This window comes from Pistacia vera, unplaced genomic scaffold (genome assembly GCF_008641045.1).
Source record: "Pistacia vera cultivar Batoury unplaced genomic scaffold, PisVer_v2 Contig146, whole genome shotgun sequence".
NCBI lineage: Eukaryota > Viridiplantae > Streptophyta > Magnoliopsida > Sapindales > Anacardiaceae > Pistacia > Pistacia vera.
Genome location: NW_022195532.1, coordinates 1,436,652 through 1,455,519, shown reverse-complemented (window position 1 = coordinate 1,455,519; position 18,868 = coordinate 1,436,652). Strand labels below are relative to the sequence as shown.

The 18,868-nt window shown below is 31.6% G+C and overlaps 1 pseudogene; it reads left to right on the top strand.

Moving 5' to 3' along the window:
- Positions 1-14,303: 14,303 nt before the first annotated feature.
- LOC116123895 lies at positions 14,304-15,699 on the top strand (annotated as a pseudogene).
- Positions 15,700-18,868: the final 3,169 nt, after the last annotated feature.

The following is an 18,868-nucleotide window of genomic DNA, read 5'->3' as shown; positions in this document are numbered from 1 at the left end:
TCGAATTCAGGAGGTCACTGGAATATGGTTTGGTGAAGAGGATGATGAACAGGAACTGGACTGGGGTAATGGTTGAAACATGAAACATGGAAGAGGTTTGGATTAGGGTCGGTTAAATAATGTAAGCCCTCCTTTTATCCCACCACACGTTACACCAAGCAGCTTCTAACATCATCTAAAAGGGCTAGTGAAAATTAAACAACAACATAAATGGAGAGCATAAATATAAATGAAGAACATGTACAAAAATGAAGAACAAGAACATAAAGGAAAACATAAATATTAAACATGTTAAAGAACATAAATTAAAACATATATGGGATCTTTTGCTATCTATAACATTTTCAGAGTATTACATCACCCTTGAGGTTGAAGAAAACTTAGAAATATGAAAGAAACATGGAAGAAGTATAGTAAAGATGTGTAGAGAAAGTATGGAAGTGTAGAGAAAATATGGAAATAAAGAGTGAGAGAAATAAACAAAAGTGTTTTCAAAGTTTACAACCGAGTTTCTCCTCCTCCCGAGAAGGGAAAAGCCTTTATTTATAGATACAAGGGAGATAAGCACTCATAAATGAGGCATTAATTACAAGGCTAACTTTTTTTTTTTTTTTTTTTTAATTAAATAGCCTACAATTGTTGACAAAACAAAAGCTTACAATACTTGACTTTTTACTATGGCTACGGGAGATATTACAATGAAAAGGCAAATTGTCATTTAGTCCATTCCTATTTTACATAAAGGACACCACCATTTATTTTAAGACACGCAGATCTTTAATCGTCTGACAAGTTGGTAACGTGCCACGAGTCTTCATCCTGGAAGTCGAGACAACCCATTGATTGAATCTAGTCAGCAGGGATTTGTTGGGGAGATGTATCTGGATCTGCCAGGTCTCTCAAAAAAGAGCTCATAAAATTGGAAAAGACGGGATTTTCTGAAGAGTCAGGATTTGCAGAAGGTTGGTAGTCTTCCATCATCATTATGTGCATTTGAGCCTTATCCTTAGATAAAGGACGATAAGGCTTAGGAGATAGAGGATCTGAGTTTATCCCCAACATTTCTCGTTTCACTACTCCACTTTCCCAGATGCTTAAGAAGAATCCTCTAGAATGGTCTGAAAAGCAGACAAATGCAGTCAAGAGTCTCAAATTGTTTTTAGTTAATTTTTCAGATATCAATAATTCAATTCAATTTTTTTTTTTTTTTTGTTAACGTTTTAAATATTAATTCAATTTTAATACAACAAAATTGTAATATAAGAAAAATTAGATTTATTTATTTATCAAAAAATAAAATTTGACTGATAGAAAGAGGTCATGAACAATACCTAGTTTTTGTCTTTAAGGATGTGTCAATAATATTCATATCACACGCCATTGTGAAATTCAATGTAAATTTCCAACAATAGTATTTCTACTTATAATGAAAATTTATTTAACTTTATCCTTTTTCAGTCAAATTTTGGTAACTGGCAGTGAAAAAAAGGAAAATTTAAATATTTTTCTTAACCTTTTGATTTAGCATATCATATTTATTATCATTAATAAAGATAACCGTAGCATATCATATTGTGCATGTGTCGAAATCAAGTCTCTCTTTCTAGATTTTGATTATTGATTTGGTAATAATTCTAGAATGTTGACTATTCATATGGTAATAACCATATTAAATCATGATATATTCAGAAAAATTGAGATGAACAGCATTTTATTACTCAACACTTGTATAATTTACCATTAATTTTAAATTATATAAGCACGCAATATGATTTCCTTCCATAATTGAAAATAGCATAGTCAATGTACAACATGGATCTCTTTCACATACCTTTTCGAATTCATATTTATATCAAAAGTTAACAATTGAATCTAAATTTTCCCATTAAAGGTAATATTATTTTTCAGGTTGGTTGCTTAAACTATCAAACTCAACAATTTGAAAAAGGGTTAATAAAAAAAATCCCCCTCAAGTATAATTAAGTAACAAAAATCTCCTTATAATAAGAGAAACAATAGAAATCTCCCTACCCTTAAATTTTTTGGTGTTAAAATAAACGATAAAGGGTTAATTATGTATCTATTCACTAACCCATCACATCATAATTTTTTAATGCTAACAAACAATAAGGAGATTTTTATTATTTGTAAAATCTCAAAATGGCCGGACTTGTTATTTGAATAGACCTAATAGGGGTCGAGATCAATGTCTTTAGGTCTGTTTGTTTTATTATTTTGGATAGGATTTTGGGAATAATATTGGGTAGTTGAATAAGGGAGTATTACGAGGTAAAATTTAAAAATTTACAAAAAAACACTTAGGTTTGCTAATTTAACTAAACACCCTAATATATAAAAATTTTGTAAAATGACAAAAACACCTCCACCCACCCACAGTGCCAGATTCCGGTCACCACTGCCAGAATCTAGCCGAAAAATAGAGTTACAATGCAGACTGGTCGGATTTGGCGGGTAGGGCGACGATATGGCTTTTTCTGGCCAGATCCACCACGGATATGGCCGGAAGATGCTAGATCTACGGCTAAATCTGGCCGTCGACGGCCGAAAAAGTCCAAATCTAGTCGTCAACGACAGCCAAAGATATGGTCATCGTTGTCGGTTAACGATGACCAAGATTTGGCCGTTGTTGACAATTAACGACGACCAGATCTAGCTTTTTCCGGTCAGATCGATGAATTACCGGCCAGTTCCGGTCGTTTGTAGGCCGTTGTGACAGATTCCGACCACCACTAACAGTGGTTACCAAAATCTGGCAAGTATGGATGGATGGGGGTGTTTTTGTTAATTTTTAATTTTTTTTTTCTGGGGATATTTAATGAAATTAATAAACTTAAGGGATATAAAAGTAATTAAAAATATATTAATATTTCTCAAATAACAAAACAAACAATATTTTGGGAATATAGGTAGAAATAATGTGCCAAACAGAGCCTTTATTATTTTACTTTCCAATTGAGATAATATGCAATCTTCTAATCATTAATACTCAAGTACAATCCCTATGATGATGTCTTAACATTAATCTAATATTTTTTTTTTAATTTTTTTGGGCCAACCCAGCGAGTTGAAAAAAAAACAACCTCCTAGGTCACCGGGTTGCTATATAAAAACCCACCTTGCCCAACGAGGTGCATGCAGGCCGAGTTCAACCCTCCTTAATACGGGCCAGGTTAGGGTTGAGCCACCTAACTCGGCCCATTTGTTCCAACTCTAGGTGTGAGTAATTATTGTCGTTGCCACTTTGAAGCATTCATTGGATTGTTGGACAATATGATGTACATATTTAAATACAAGAAGCATGACATGAACTAGAGCTCATTAAATTAAATACCCAAAAATAGATATCAAATTTACAGGTAAATTTTGGCTATTGATAGTGTCACAATATCGGGGCACGATGAATAAGTTATGACATTGCGTTTTGAAAAGGGCATCTAACCCATTTATATCAATTTATTGGGTCTTCCTATTGAAGGTCCAACAAACTCTAAAACCCACTACAAGCCTGAACCCATACTTGTTGTCAATTTATATTATTCAATAAGGAAGTGCATTAGATAATCATGGAATAATTACATCAAACTCATCATAATATATATCTCATTAAACTATCTATTTACTCAGTTTAATTAAATCAAAATATAATTCATGTTAGCCCCAATCAGGAAATTTTCTAACATGTCTTAAGATATATCCAATGGGACACCAAATTGGTGTAAAACACTGAAATGGTGTCCAAATTTTGTTCCAACTATACACCAAAAGTCACACTAATTTGGTGTGACACTATTTATCCACCACAAAACATATTTTATTTTCTTATTTTTCTTATTTTAATTTATTTAATTTTAATTTATATTAATTTGATTATTATTTATATTAATATTTATAATAATTATATAATTCAAAAAATGATGAAAAATTAAGAACAAAACTTCATTCAATGCAAATATTAAAATTCAATAACTCAAAATAAATTAACACTAATTTAAAAATACTAAAATTAAAAGAAAATACAACATAAACTAGAATAATAATTTAGTGTTATGGTAGATTAGTTCTGAATCCTTTAAGATCATCAAAATATTAGAAAGAATTAGAGTTATTTTGAGTTCTTCAACCTTACTGTTGAGCTCTTTTTTTGTATAATTCTTGATTGTTCATTTTGAAAAAAACTCACGTAGGCTCGGATCGGTTATGAAATTCAAATCCTTAAATAAAATTTCATTATTCCTGATATTTGGCCAAAGCCAATTTTTTTATTTAGATTTCGTAATTTTGTGCCCTATTTAAGCTGCCCTGATTGAAAATTTCAACGAGTTATCGATTTTCTTTTTTATTAAATTAGTATAATTTGCAAAGTTATTACTAATTAATAAACTATATTATTCCCAATATTTATTGATATATATAAAAGTAATTAATGATGGGAAAGTTATACCAATTTGGCTTTTGTGATTGGAGATTGTCTTACCTTGCATATATACAATTAAAACCTGTCATATATTTTTGGTTTCCGTCAGAAATTAGGTTAAGTTCAATATTTTTTTACAAATTTTGATTTCTATATTGCAGCGCATGCGGTGAATCACATCCAACTTCGTTCATAAAACTCTGCATAACGTAATTAATGAAAATATATAGTCACATATTAAAATTTGAAAACAAGTCAAAGCAGAAAATCAATAATTATATAGATGAAAATCCTTAACCAGTCTTTCATAAGGAGTAAAAAGATCATGAAGTTCAGAGCTGGGAAATCAAATAATGGATTTGCTCTCAAATTAAGCTCCGTGGAGAAGATAGTCAGATACTGTATATGTCTCTTTCTCAAGCTCAAATGCTATAATAATGAAGATGTTTAACAGTGAAGTTCATTTATGCTGATACCTAAATTAAAGGTCAATAACCAAGGGACAAAAGGGTGTGGTTAATCTGAAGAGACTCCAGCAGAAATAAATATATCGTAGTTGACATTAATGCAAGGTAGATTTATAAAGCGTTATGTTCTTAATGGGGTAATTCTCTTATTAAATATAGCAGTCTGTGCTCTGATTTGCTAGTCAGGCAAAGAGAGAGCGCGCTTCCAATATTAATGAGAGGGCCTGTATCAATACAGTAGTTTGTTTTTTTTATAGAGAGAGAGAGAGAGAGAGAGATGGAGAGATGGAGAGAATATTTATGTTATAGAGACGGGTGTTGGATTGCCATTGAATGCTCTGGCCTCTGGTCCTTGGTGTGGGTTTTTTCAGGCCAGAGTTTTAAATGCATCCCTACCTCTTTCTCTCTCTTTTACCTCCTTAAATTTACCAAGACATTCCCATTCTCTTCACTCGTTTCTTTTACTTTTCTCTCCTCTTCTTCTTCTTCTTCTTGATCGATCTTCATCTCTTTCTTTACTCCTATAACTGCATGGTATGTTTTTACGTACATCTTGCATCAGCTCAAGCTAGAGCTGCAAAACGGAGATAAGAAATAGTCACTATGATATTGGCCCGGTTCACTCAGATGAAACTCTCTGTGTGTTCTCAAACAAAAGAGATTAAGCAAATCTTCACAGTTTCTTACTTTGATTGAGCCGTGCCAATATCTCAGTGCTTACTTCTAATTATTAAACAAATCCATCTCAAGGTGAGTAATATCTTATTTTCTTACCAACCCTTTCCATTTTACATATGGTTGAGCGCATTAATATATCCTTTTAATGTGTATATCTATATATATATATATAGTTTGGTGAAATTAATATCAGTAGATACTCATCATTAAATTATAGATCGATTACCGGATTAATCGCTCTGAAACAAATGCTTTAAACTGAACCAGGTTTGTATTTGTATAAGGTTATAATATATAGTTCAGACAGACAAATTTAACAAGTTGAGGAATATTAATAAAATCAATTGCGTCCTTGCCTGTGTTAATTTATAATTGGCGTAAAGGTTCAAAAATGAATACTTCAATGGGAAGTGATTTTTCAAAATATAAGCTGAAGTATGAACTATCTTCGCCAGCAAGAATGAATATCGAAAACCGTCCACTGTACAGTACAAACAAGAAGCAAGAGTTATCATAATCAATTCATAGCTACCACCCATTAATATTCAAGGGAAAAAGTCTTCAATACAGACGTACATTAATATTCAATCAATTACTTTAAGCTGGCTTCTATATAATACCTGAAAGCCCTACAGCAAAACCCTGTTGGTAAACATCATAAGTTTTCTTTTTAAAACATTTATTATGCATTAATTTTAGTAGATACGACTGGTGCACATATTGATCTGGTGTATATGTAGAGACTTCTTCTTTAAATGAGTTTTATTTGGTTTCTGTTTATAGAGAGATGCGAAGAAAGAAGAGTTAGTTGAGAGAGTGAATAGGAGCGTTGGGCGAATCTTAAATAAGAAGATCAAAGTAGATAGGTGATTGATTTAAGAGAAGAGAATCAACTGCAGACAAGGGATACCTCCCTGCTGCCATCACTTTACCACTCAGACAAAGATTCCCACCATTTAATGCAGCATTTTCTTCCTATTTATTACTACCATTTACAATCCCACTTTTCACTCTGCACCTGCCCTTTTGGACACTTCCAACTCTATCAATAAATTACTTGTGTATCTTGCTGGGGATATATTCACTTCAATCTTCACAAAACTTAAATCTATATACAGTATATAGTTATGTTATATTCTTTTGCCTTCATATTTTTTGCTAAATTTACTTCATATTTCCCTTGCTACACTCGCTCTACGATTTTTGTCGGTGGCACCGTGTCTTCCTCTATATATTTTGTCTACAAAATATTCGGAGTTAGGCTTGGTTTCACGGTCACAACGCACTTCTGTGTGAAAACTGAAAACTATGCGTTTCGCCAATAAAACAAATATATAGACAGACGAAACAAGTATAAATATAAAGCAGATACAGCATAGAAATAGTTCATTTGATATGCACAACAGGTATCTGCGTTTACTGCTAATCTGCCATTAAGGCAACTTATTACTTTCTTTCTAACTGAAGTGGTCTTCCTGGAATCCCACTACTTGAATGAAAATTCATTTGCGAGAGAAATTGAAGAACAACAGTCAATCCACGGCCACCCAGTTGTTTCATGCGCTAATCTATCCGCGACCTAGAAAATCCTTCTACAAATGAGACATTCATACATAAACTAGAGCTGATACTTGTTGACCTCTTCATCAACTGAGAAATACTTTTAATTTTAGTATTTATCTCCTCTATCTTAACTTAGAAAGTTTGCATATATTTGAGGAACAAATTTTTTTGACGAATTTGACGCAGATGATGGGACTTGGAAGTGCAGATCCGTAGGATTGTCACAACGCCGTGCTTCACTAAGTAGTCAATACTATATACACTAAAAGTTTCATTTATTATAAGTGAGGTACCTAAATATGTGTGAGTATGCAAACTTCATGTTCCACGAAAAAATTTGCATGTTCAATTCTCTATAGGAATTCTAATACAATTCTAACAATCAACCCAATATCTACATATTGATATAGAATATTGTATTTAAAGACTAAAGATTAGAAAAACCTAATTCTGTCATGACTTCAAATTCCTTGAATTCCTTGCAAGTAGTGGTCAATCTTTCTTTCCAGGAATGCTCCAGAATGATGACTTTCAAATAGGGTTCAGCATTCAATTGTGTTTTGGAAAAGAGATTTAACCAATTTATGTCAATGTATTGGGCCCTCCCATTAAGGTCTAATAAATTCTAAAAGATCATTACAAGTCCAAACCCACACTTGTCTCAACTCATATTATTCAAAATGAAATATTTTGTAAAAATTTTGAAATAATCACATAAACACATCAGAATATCTCATTAGACTATGTATTTATCCAATTTTATCAAACCAAAAAATAATTAATGTTAGCCCGCAACTAGGGAATTTTCTAACTTTCTGTACTTTTTCAACGTCTTGGACAACCATCAAATTAAAATTTCTGAATATTGAATGAGAGAAAGCAGGTTTAGACCAATTCTTGAAAGTTGAAACATGTAACGCATTGCAGGCCATTTTGTCAAAATTGTTGAAACAAGGATTTAGTCTACAACAGCAAGGCCTATATGGTATTGGCCCAATAAAAGCCTTCCCAGCCGTCGACGCCACCATTTTGGACTACGAAGAATACAGCGTTCAACTCCCTTCTCTTATTTTTATTTTCAATACATTTCTTACGTAAAGAAATCCAATACGCCCATCGTTTAGATTGCTCTATGTTTGAATTACTTGTTGGCCAATTTCAAACATAGGGCAAGTTCATAATGAACCTTTTTTTACCATTAAACACATGGTTCAAAGTGACGTTCAAGGAAGGGAAGTCTTATTTGGCAATGCCAATACAATCTTCTTTTGTCTTTTGTCAACAAAATAATCCTGGCTCGCTGGGTAGTTAGGTAATACTTTTTAGTTTATAATAAAAGATTTATAGCATAATTTCCAAACAAAAGAGATTAAGCAAATCTTCACAGTTCTTACTTTGATTGAGCCGTGCCAATATCTCAGTGCTTACTTCTAATTATTAAACAAATCCATCAAGGTGAGTAATATCTTATTTCTTACCAACCCTTTCCATTTACCTATGGTTGAGCGCATTAATATATCCTTTTAATTTGTGTATAATATATACAGTTTGGTGAAATTAATATCAGTAGATATCATCATTAAATTATAGATCGATTACGGATTAATCGCTCTGATAACAAATGCTTTAAACTAAACAGGTTTGTATTTGTATAAGGTTATAATATATAGTTCAGACAGACAAATTTAACAAGTTGAGGAATATTAATAAAATCAATTGCGTCCTTGCCTGTGTTAATTTATAATTGGCGTAAAGGTTCAAAAATGAATACTTCAAAATATAAGGGAAGAGAGGTGTGAGTAACTGTTGCCGTTGGCACTTTGATGCATTCATTGGACTTTTGGACAATATGATGTACATATTTAAATACAAGAAGCATGACATGAACTAGAGCTCATTAAATTAAATACCCAAAAATAGATATCAAATTTACATGTAAATTTTGGATATTGATAGTATCACAGTATCGGGACATAATGAATAAGTTATGACATTGCGTTTTGAAAAAGGTATCTAATCAATTTATATCAATCTATTAGGTTTTTCTATTGAAAGTCTAACAAACTCTAAAACCCACTACGAACCTAAACTCACACTTGTCGTCAATTTATATTATTCAATAATAAAGTGTATTGGATAATCATGAAATAATCACATCAAACTTATCATAATATATATCTCATTAAACTATCTATTTACTCGGTTTAATTAAATCCAAATATAATTCATGTTAGCCCCAATCAAGAAAATTTCCAACATGTCTTAGGGCATATCCAATGAGACACCAAAATGGTGTCCAAATTTTGCTCCAACCATATACCAAAAGCCACACCAATTTGGTGTGACACTATTTATTCACCACAAAACATATTTTATTTCCTTATTTTTGTTATTTAATTTTTGTTTATATTAATTTGATTATTATTTATATTAATATTTATAATAATTATATAATTAAAAAAATGATGAAAAATTAAAAACAAAACTTCATTCAATGCAAATATTAAATTCAATAACTCAAAATAAATTAACACTAATTTAAAAATACTAAAATTAAAAGAAAATATAACGTAAACTAGAATAATAATTTAGTGTTATGATAGATTTGTTTCGAATCCTCTAAGATCATTAAAATATTGGAAAGAACTAGAGCTATTTTGAGTTCTTCAACCTTGTTGTTGAGCTCTTTTTTGCATATTTCTTGATTGCTGATTTTAAAAAAAACTCACGTATGCTTAGATTGGTTATGAAATTCAAATCCTTAAATAAAATTTCATTATCTTCCTGATATTTGGCCAAAACCAATTTTTTCATTTGGATTTCGTAATTTTGTGCCCTATCTATGCTGCCCTGATTGAAAATTTCAACTATTTTCTTCTTTATTAAATTAGTATAATTTGTAAAGTTATTACTAATTAATAAAATATATTATTCTTAATATTTATTAATAAATACAAAACTAATTAGTGAAATAAATTAATTATCGAGAATTAATAGAACAAAAAAGAAAGAGAAAATTAATATATCATTAAGAATATACTTTGGTGCAATATTTGATGGAATGGGTTAAAGATACAATAGTGAAATGTTGTAAAAGTCACAGCAATTTGGTTTTTGTGATTAGAGATGGTCTAACATTGCATATATATATATATATATATATAATAATACTACTATACATTATTTTCATACAACATTTTCTATACAACATTTTGTGGCAAAATATGATTGGATGAAAGTTTAATTTTAATTTTAAATTAGCCAATCATATATTGCCATAATATATTGTATGAAAAATATATGTGTAGTATTACTTTTATATATTATATAATAGAAAAACCTGTCATATATTTTTGGTTTCCGTCAGAAATTAGGTTAAGTTCAATATTTTTTTACAAATTTTGATTTCTATATTGCAGCGCATGCGGTGAATCACATCCAACTTCGTTCATAAAACTCTGCATAACGTAATTAATGAAAATATATAGCCACATATTAAAATTTGAAAACAAGTCAAAGCAGAAAATCAATAATTATGTAGATGAAAATCCTTAACCAGTCTTTCATAAGGAGTAAAAAGATCATGAAGTTCAGAGCTGGGAAATCAAATAATGGATTTGCTCTCAAATTAAGCTCCGTGGAGAAGATAGTCAGATACTGTATATGTCTCTTTCTCAAGCTCAGATGCTATAATAATGAAGATGTTTAACTGTGAAGTTCATTTATGCTGATACCTAAATTAAAGGTCAATAACCAAGGGACAAAAGGGTGTGGTTAATCTGAAGAGACTCCAGCAGAAATAAATATATCGTAGTTGACATTAATGCAAGGTAGATTTATAAAGCGTTATGTTCTTAATGGGGTAATTCTCTTATTAAATATAGCAGTCTGTGCTCTGATTTGCTAGTCAGGCAAAGAGAGAGCGCGCTTCCAATATTAATGAGAGGGCCTGTATCAATACAGTAGTTTGTTTTTTTTATAGAGAGAGAGAGAGAGAGAGAGATGGAGAGATGGAGAGAATATTTATGTTATAGAGACGGGTGTTGGATTGCCATTGAATGCTCTGGCCTCTGGTCCTTGGTGTGGGTTTTTTCAGGCCAGAGTTTTAAATGCATCCCTACCTCTTTCTCTCTCTTTTACCTCCTTAAATTTACCAAGACATTCCCATTCTCTTCACTCGTTTCTTTTACGTTTCTCTCCTCTTCTTCTTCTTCTTCTTGGTCGATCTTCATCTCTTTCTTTACTCCTATAACTACATGGTATGTTTTTACGTACATCTTGCATCAGCTCAAGCTAGAGCTGCAAAACGGAGATAAGAAATAGTCACTATGATATTGGCCCGGTTCACTCAGATGAAACTCTCTGTGTGTTCTCAAACAAAAGAGATTAAGCAAATCTTCACAGTTTCTTACTTTGATTGAGCCGTGCCAATATCTCAGTGCTTACTTCTAATTATTAAACAAATCCATCTCAAGGTGAGTAATTTCTTATTTTCTTACCAACCCTTTCCACTTTACATATGGTTGAGCGCATTAATATATCCTTTTAATGTGTATATCTATATATATATATATAGTTTGGTGAAATTAATATCAGTAGATATTCATCATTAAATTATAGATCGATTAGCGGATTAATCGCTCTGAAATAAATGCTTTAAACTGAACCAGGTTTGTATTTGTATAAGGTTATAATATATAGTTCAGACAGACAAATTTAACAAGTTGAGGAATATTAATAAAATCAATTGTTTCCTTGCCTTGTGTTAATTTATAATTGGCGTAAAGGTTCAAAAATGAATACTTCAATGGGAAGTGATTTTTCAAAATATAAGCTGAAGTATGAACTATCTTCGCCAGCAAGAACGAATATCGAAAACCGTCCACTGTACAGTACAAACAAGAAGCGAGAGTTATCATAATCAATTCATAGCTACCACCCATTAATATTCAAGGGGAAAAATCTTCAATACATACGTACATTAATATTCAATCAATTACTTTAAGCTGGCTTCTATATAATACCTGAAAGCCCTAGAGCAAAACCCTATTGGTAAACATCATAAGTTTTCTTTTTAAAACATTTATTATGCATTAATTTTAGTAGATACGACTGGTGCAGATATTGATCTGGTGTATATGTAGAGACTTCTTTAAATGAGTTTTATTTGGTTTCTGTTTATAGAGAGATGCGAAGAAAGAAGAGTTGGTTGAGAGAGTAAATAGGAGCGTTGGGCGAATCTTAAATAATAAGATCAAAGTAGATAGGTGATTTAAGAGAAGAGAATCAACCGCAGACAAGGGATACCTCCCTGCTGCCATTACTTTACGACTCAGACAAAGATTCCCACCATTAAATGCAGCATTTTCTTCCTATTTATTACTACCATTTACAATCCCACTTTTCACTCTGCACCTTCCCTTTTGGACACTTCCAACTCTATCAATAAATTACTTGTGTATCTTGCTGGGGATATATTCACTTCAATCTTCACAAAACTTAAATCTATATATATAGTTATGTTATATTCTTTTGCCTTCATATTTTTGGCTAAATTTACTTCATATTTCCCTTGCTCTACGATTTTTGTCGGTGGCACCGTGTCTTCCTCTATATATTTTGTCTACAAAATATTCGGAGTTAGGCTTGGTTTCACGGTCACAACGCACTTCTGTGTGAAAACTGAAAACTATGCGTTTCGCCAATAAAACAAATATATAGACAGACGAAACAAGTATAAATATAAAGCAGATACAGCATAGAAATAGTTCATTTGATATGCACAACAGGTATCTGCGTTTACTGCTAATCTGCCATTAATGCAACTTATTACTTTCTTTCTAACTGAAGTGGTCTTCCTGGAATCCCACTATTTGAATGAAAACTCATTTGCCAGAGAAACTGAAGAATAACAGTCAATCCACGGCCACCCAGTTGTTTCATGCGCTAATCTATCCGCAACCTAGAAAATCCTCTTACAAATGAGACATCCATACATAAACTAGAGCTGATACTTGTTGACCTCTTCATCAACTGAGAAATACTTTTAATTTTAGTATTTATCTCGTCTATCTTAACTTAGAAAGTTTGCATATATTTGAGGAACAATTTTTTTTGACGAATTTGACACTAACAATTGTTTTCAAGATAATGAAGAAATCTCACCAAACAAAATTACTATTCACGCACGACCAACTGTAGCAAGTCTACTCCAAATTCAATCTCCACTATTTAAGGCTTCATTTCAGCAAATCCTGGAAGAAATTTAAAATATGAAAAAAATAATAATAAGAATAAAGAAATGCCAGGCTAAATTTGTTGACCCAAGAAAAGCAAAACTAGTCAGTAATGGCTGGCTAGATTTGTAGACAATGAACAGTAAAACAAGAGGGTGTAGGTTTTAGAGGCTGGAGAATCCTAAGGAAAAAACACTGCAAAGAAGTTGGCACACAATAGAAAAAACTGAATACGGGAAATTCTCTTACTCCATTGATAAAAAATGCAAATAATATACATGGTTTGCATTGCTGTTACACCTACTCTGCAGCAGGTTTACAATCAAAATAAATCAGCCATACTTTGCTAACTACTACAGACACATCACATTACAAAACACCTAACCAGTTCACCTAAATTACAGCTGAATTCACCTAAATTAACATTACATTGATTAAAAGATTCAGTTCCAAAGAGTTACAGCAGAACCAAAACACTACAGCAGAAATTTAAACTTTGCCGCCAACCTTGCAGCATCAGATTCCAAAAGTTGACATCCTACATGCAGTTTCCAGCTTTGATCAACAGAGGGTCCAGGACAAAATATGAATATCTACTCCATTATTGTGGAGTGGTGGAGTCCACACATACTAGAATTATCATCGTTTTGTAGCTTTTTTATTATTCTCTTTTGAACCACTCACACGGCCTTCCATAGAATCAGAGAAAAAATCTCGATCTCTTGCTTGTTCTATAGTAATCTCTGTGTGATAATCTTTAGTTATTGTTCTTCTTCGAAGACGAAACCATGCCTGTGGGAGAGCTCTTTCTGTCTGCGTTCCTTCAGGTGCTGTTCGACAGACTGGCATCCAGGGAGTTGCTGAATTTTGCACGTCGGGAGGGGGTCGATTCAAAGCTAAAAAAGTGGAAAAAAAACGTTGAAGATGATTGAAGCAGTGCTCCAAGATACAGAGGAGAAGCAACTGACAGACGAGGCTGTGAAGATGTGGCTGGATGATCTCCGAGATTTGGCCTATGATGTGGAGGATATATTGGATGAATTTGCAACTGATGCTTTAGGGCGCAAGTTGGTGGCTGAAGATCAGGCTAGCACTAGTAAGGTTCGGAGCCTCATCTCTGCTTACTTCCATACTTGGAGCCCAAGTGCTATTAAGTTCAATGTTAGCATGGGGTCCAAGATGAAAGAAATCACTCGCCGGATGGACGATCTATGTAAGCAAAGAATTGATCTTGGATTGGAGAAGATTGCTGGAGGGTCATCAACTTCTGAATGGCAAAGACTTCCACCCACCACATGTTTGCCAACTGAACCTGCTGTTTATGGTAGAGATGAAGATAAACTCTGATAAAGCCAAAATAATCCAAATGATGTCTACTTGTGAATCGGGTGACAATAATTTTCTTGTAATACCCATTGTTGGCATGGGAGAGCCGGCAAAACAACTCTTGCTCGACTTGTGTACAATGACAAGGCAATGGAAGATTTTAAGTTCGACGCAAAAGCATGGGTTTGTGTCTCCAATGACTGATATTTTGAGAATCTCAAAAGCGATTATCGACTCTATCACTCTCTCACCCTGCAATTTGAAGGATTTGAATCAAGTGCAACTCCAACTAAAAAGGGAAATAGCTGATAAAAAGTTCTTGCTTGTATTAGATGATGTCTGGAGCAGTGATTATCAGTTTTGGGAAACCTTAAAATCTCCCTTTATGGCCGGAGCATCTGGAAGTAAGATCATTGTTACTACACGTGATGAAAATGTTGCGGCAAGAACAACACCTGGTGCTTATTATAGCTTAAAACTTTTATCAGACAATGACTGCTGGTCTGTGTTTGTGAAGCTTGCATTTATGGGGAGAGATATTAATGCATGTCAAAAGTTGGAATCGTTTCGTGAGAAAGTTGTTGATAAGTGTGGAGGCTTGCCTTTGGCAGCAAGGACTCTTGGTAGCCTTCTACAATTGAAAAAGAGAGAAGATGAGTGGGAGAATGTGTTGAACAGCAAAATTTGGGATTTACCAAATAACAGCGAGATCCCGCCGGTGTTGAAATTAAGCTACCACCACCTTTCTTCACATGTAAAGAGATGTTTTGCATACTGCTCTGTTCTACCGGAAGATTATGAATTTGAAGAGGAAGAACTTGTCTTTTTGTGGATGGCAGAAAGTCTTGTTCAAGAATCAAAAGATAACAAACAATTGGAAGCATAGGAAGGGAGTATTTTCGTGATCTAGTTGCGAGATCACTTTTCCAACAATCAGATAGTGATAATTCTAAATTTAAAATGCATGACCTTGTGAGCCATCTGGCTCAATGGGTTTCCGGAGAAACAAGTTTAACGTTGGAAGCCGGAACGAGGACAAATAAGCAACTGAAAAGCTTTGAAAGTGTACGTCATTCTTCTTAATTATACTTCTACAGGACTTGATGGTAAAAACAAATTTGAGGTTTTCCACGGACTTGGGCACTTAAGAACATTCCTACCTATACGGTTATACGATGATGATCAGTTTTTCTATCATTATTATATAACAAATCTGGTGCTCTCTGATTTGCTGTTAAAGCTCAAAAAATTAAGGGTGTTATCTCTAAGAAGATATTATATCGTGGAGATTCCTAATTCAATTGGAGATATGAAACACTTGAGGTACCTCAATCTTTCCCGCACAATGATCAAAACTTTGCCTGAATCAACAAGTTCTCTGTTCAACTTGCAATGTTTGATGTTAAGAGATTGTCCTCGTCTCAAGAAGTATCTGATCAATCTACACCTCTTTATATTGGAGGTGCGAATCAAATAAAAAATATGCCACAGGGAATGAGAGAATTGAGATGTCTGCAAACTTTATCAAATTTTATTATAGACAAGAATGTTGGATCTAGTTTGAAAGATTTGAAAGATTTAAAGTTTCTTCGCGGAAAGCTCAGCATTTCAGGATTAGAGAATGTGGCTAATTTAAGAGACATCAGAAAGGCTTTATTAAGTGGTCAAAAAGGCTTAGAAGTATTGTCATTAGAATGGAGCTCTCAAATTGATAACTCACGAAATGAGATTGAAGAGGAAAATGTACTTAACATGCTTCGACCACATAAAAATATAAAAGAGTTGACCATCAAAGGCTACTGTGGGAAGAGATTTCCATCTTGGATTAGAGATTCATCTTTATCCAACATGGTTGTTTTAAGATTGGAGAATTGTGCAAAATGTAATTCTCTACGTTCTCTTGGAAAATTAAGCTCACTCAAAGATCTCACCATCAAGGGGATGACAAAAATAAGAAGTATCAGTTCTGAAACTTATGGAGAGAACTCCTCAAAGCCTTTTCTGGAGACACTTTGTTTTGAAGATTTGCCAAATGGAAGCATTGGGAGTCTATCGATGAAAGTGATCATGATGGAATTTTGCCTCATCTTATAAAACTTTCAATTCTGAAATGCCCAATCTCTTTATTAAATGATTAGAAATTTAATTAATTATAACATTACATTATAAATTTATAATACGATTACTTAATTAATTATAATATTATATTATAATTAAATAATTATTTAATTAATTATAATATTATATTATAAACAAATTAATTATAATATATTATATTAAATATTTATAATATAATTACTTAATTCATTATAGTATGATTACATAATTAATTATAACATTACATAATTATTTAATTGATTATTACATTATATTATAAACATTAATTATAACATTACATTATAAACAAATGATTACTTAATTAAATTATTAAAAATTTAATTAATTAAGCATTATATTATAGTTAAATAATTACTGAATTAAATTATAATATTATTACATTACATTATATTATGATCACTTAATTAATTATATCATTACATAGTTAAATGATTACTTAATTAGTTATAAATTTATAACATTACATTATAAACATTAGTAATTTACTACATTATTACATTACTTAATTAAATGATTAAAAATTTAATTAATTATAACATTATATTATAGAGTTATAGTATGATTACTTAATCAATTATAACATTCCATTATAGATTTACTTAATCAATTATAACATTCCGTTATAAACATTAGTATATTAATTAAATGATTAGAAATTTAATTAATTACAATATTAAATTATAGATTTATAGTATGATTACTTAATTCATTATAACATTACATTATAATATGATCACATAATTAATTATAACATTATAAAATTAAATGATTACTTAATTGATTATAACATTATATTATAAACATTAGTAATCTACTACATAAACATTAGCACAATACATTATAAACAAATGATTACTTAATTAAATTATTACGTAATTAATTATAACATTATTACATTGCATTATATTATGATCACTTAATTAATTATAGCATTACATAGTTAAATGATTACTTAATTAGTTGTAAATTTATAACATTACATTATAAATATTATTAATTTACTACATTAGTCATTAGTACATTACTTAATTAAATGGTTAAAAAATCTAATTAATTGTAACATTACATTATAAATTTATAGTATGATTACTTAATTAATGATAATATTAAATTATAAACATTAGTACAATATTTAATTAAATAATTAAAATTTTAATTAATTATAACATTATATTATACATATGTAGTATGATTACTTAATTAATTATAACATTACATTATAATTAAATAATTACTTAATTAATTACAATATTATTATATTACATTATAAACAAACATTAAATTAACAATTTACAGATGAATAATTGCTTGTGTCTTGGTTCTGATTGAGAAATTTTAGAAAAATTGTGATGAATTGATTGAATTCAAGTGTTGCCTAGAGATTAGAGGATTTATGAGTTACATTGGACACAAATGAATGAGTAATCAAAATTTTTTAGGGGTGTATTTGTAAACTTTTATGGTATTTTTGTCATTTTTAAACTATTAGGGGGGTAATTGATTTTTTACAGGTATCCGGGAAAGGAACCGGAACTTTCATTTTAGGTTCTGGTTTCTTGAATTTAAGAACCTACATTGTGTGGTTCCAGTTCCGATTCCTTTTTTTGGGAACCTGAACTATGCGGTTCCGGTTCCGGTTCCGGTTCCCCCAAAAAATGCAGGGTACCCGGAACCGCTCACCCCTAAAAATTGCCATAAAAGTTTTTTGAGCAAAACTTCAACCTTCAGTGCAACATAAATTCTTACCTGCTTTTAGGGAAGGCTTCTATTCATTATTTGATTTGTTAGTAGTAAATCCTTTGCTGCAATCACCGGGAAAAAAATATAAAAATTCATCAAACTATGGATCAGATCTGTTTAACACTGTAACAATAATGTTATCAAAGCAAAGGAGAAGAAATCAAAAGACAATATAGTAACTTTCAAAGATGTCAACAGCAACATCAACAACAAAATAGGGTGGACAATATGCAGCACCCGCCAGAACTAAAAGCCTAAAAAGGCAAAAAATGCAACTATAGTTAATTCCCAGCATTCTCGGAGAA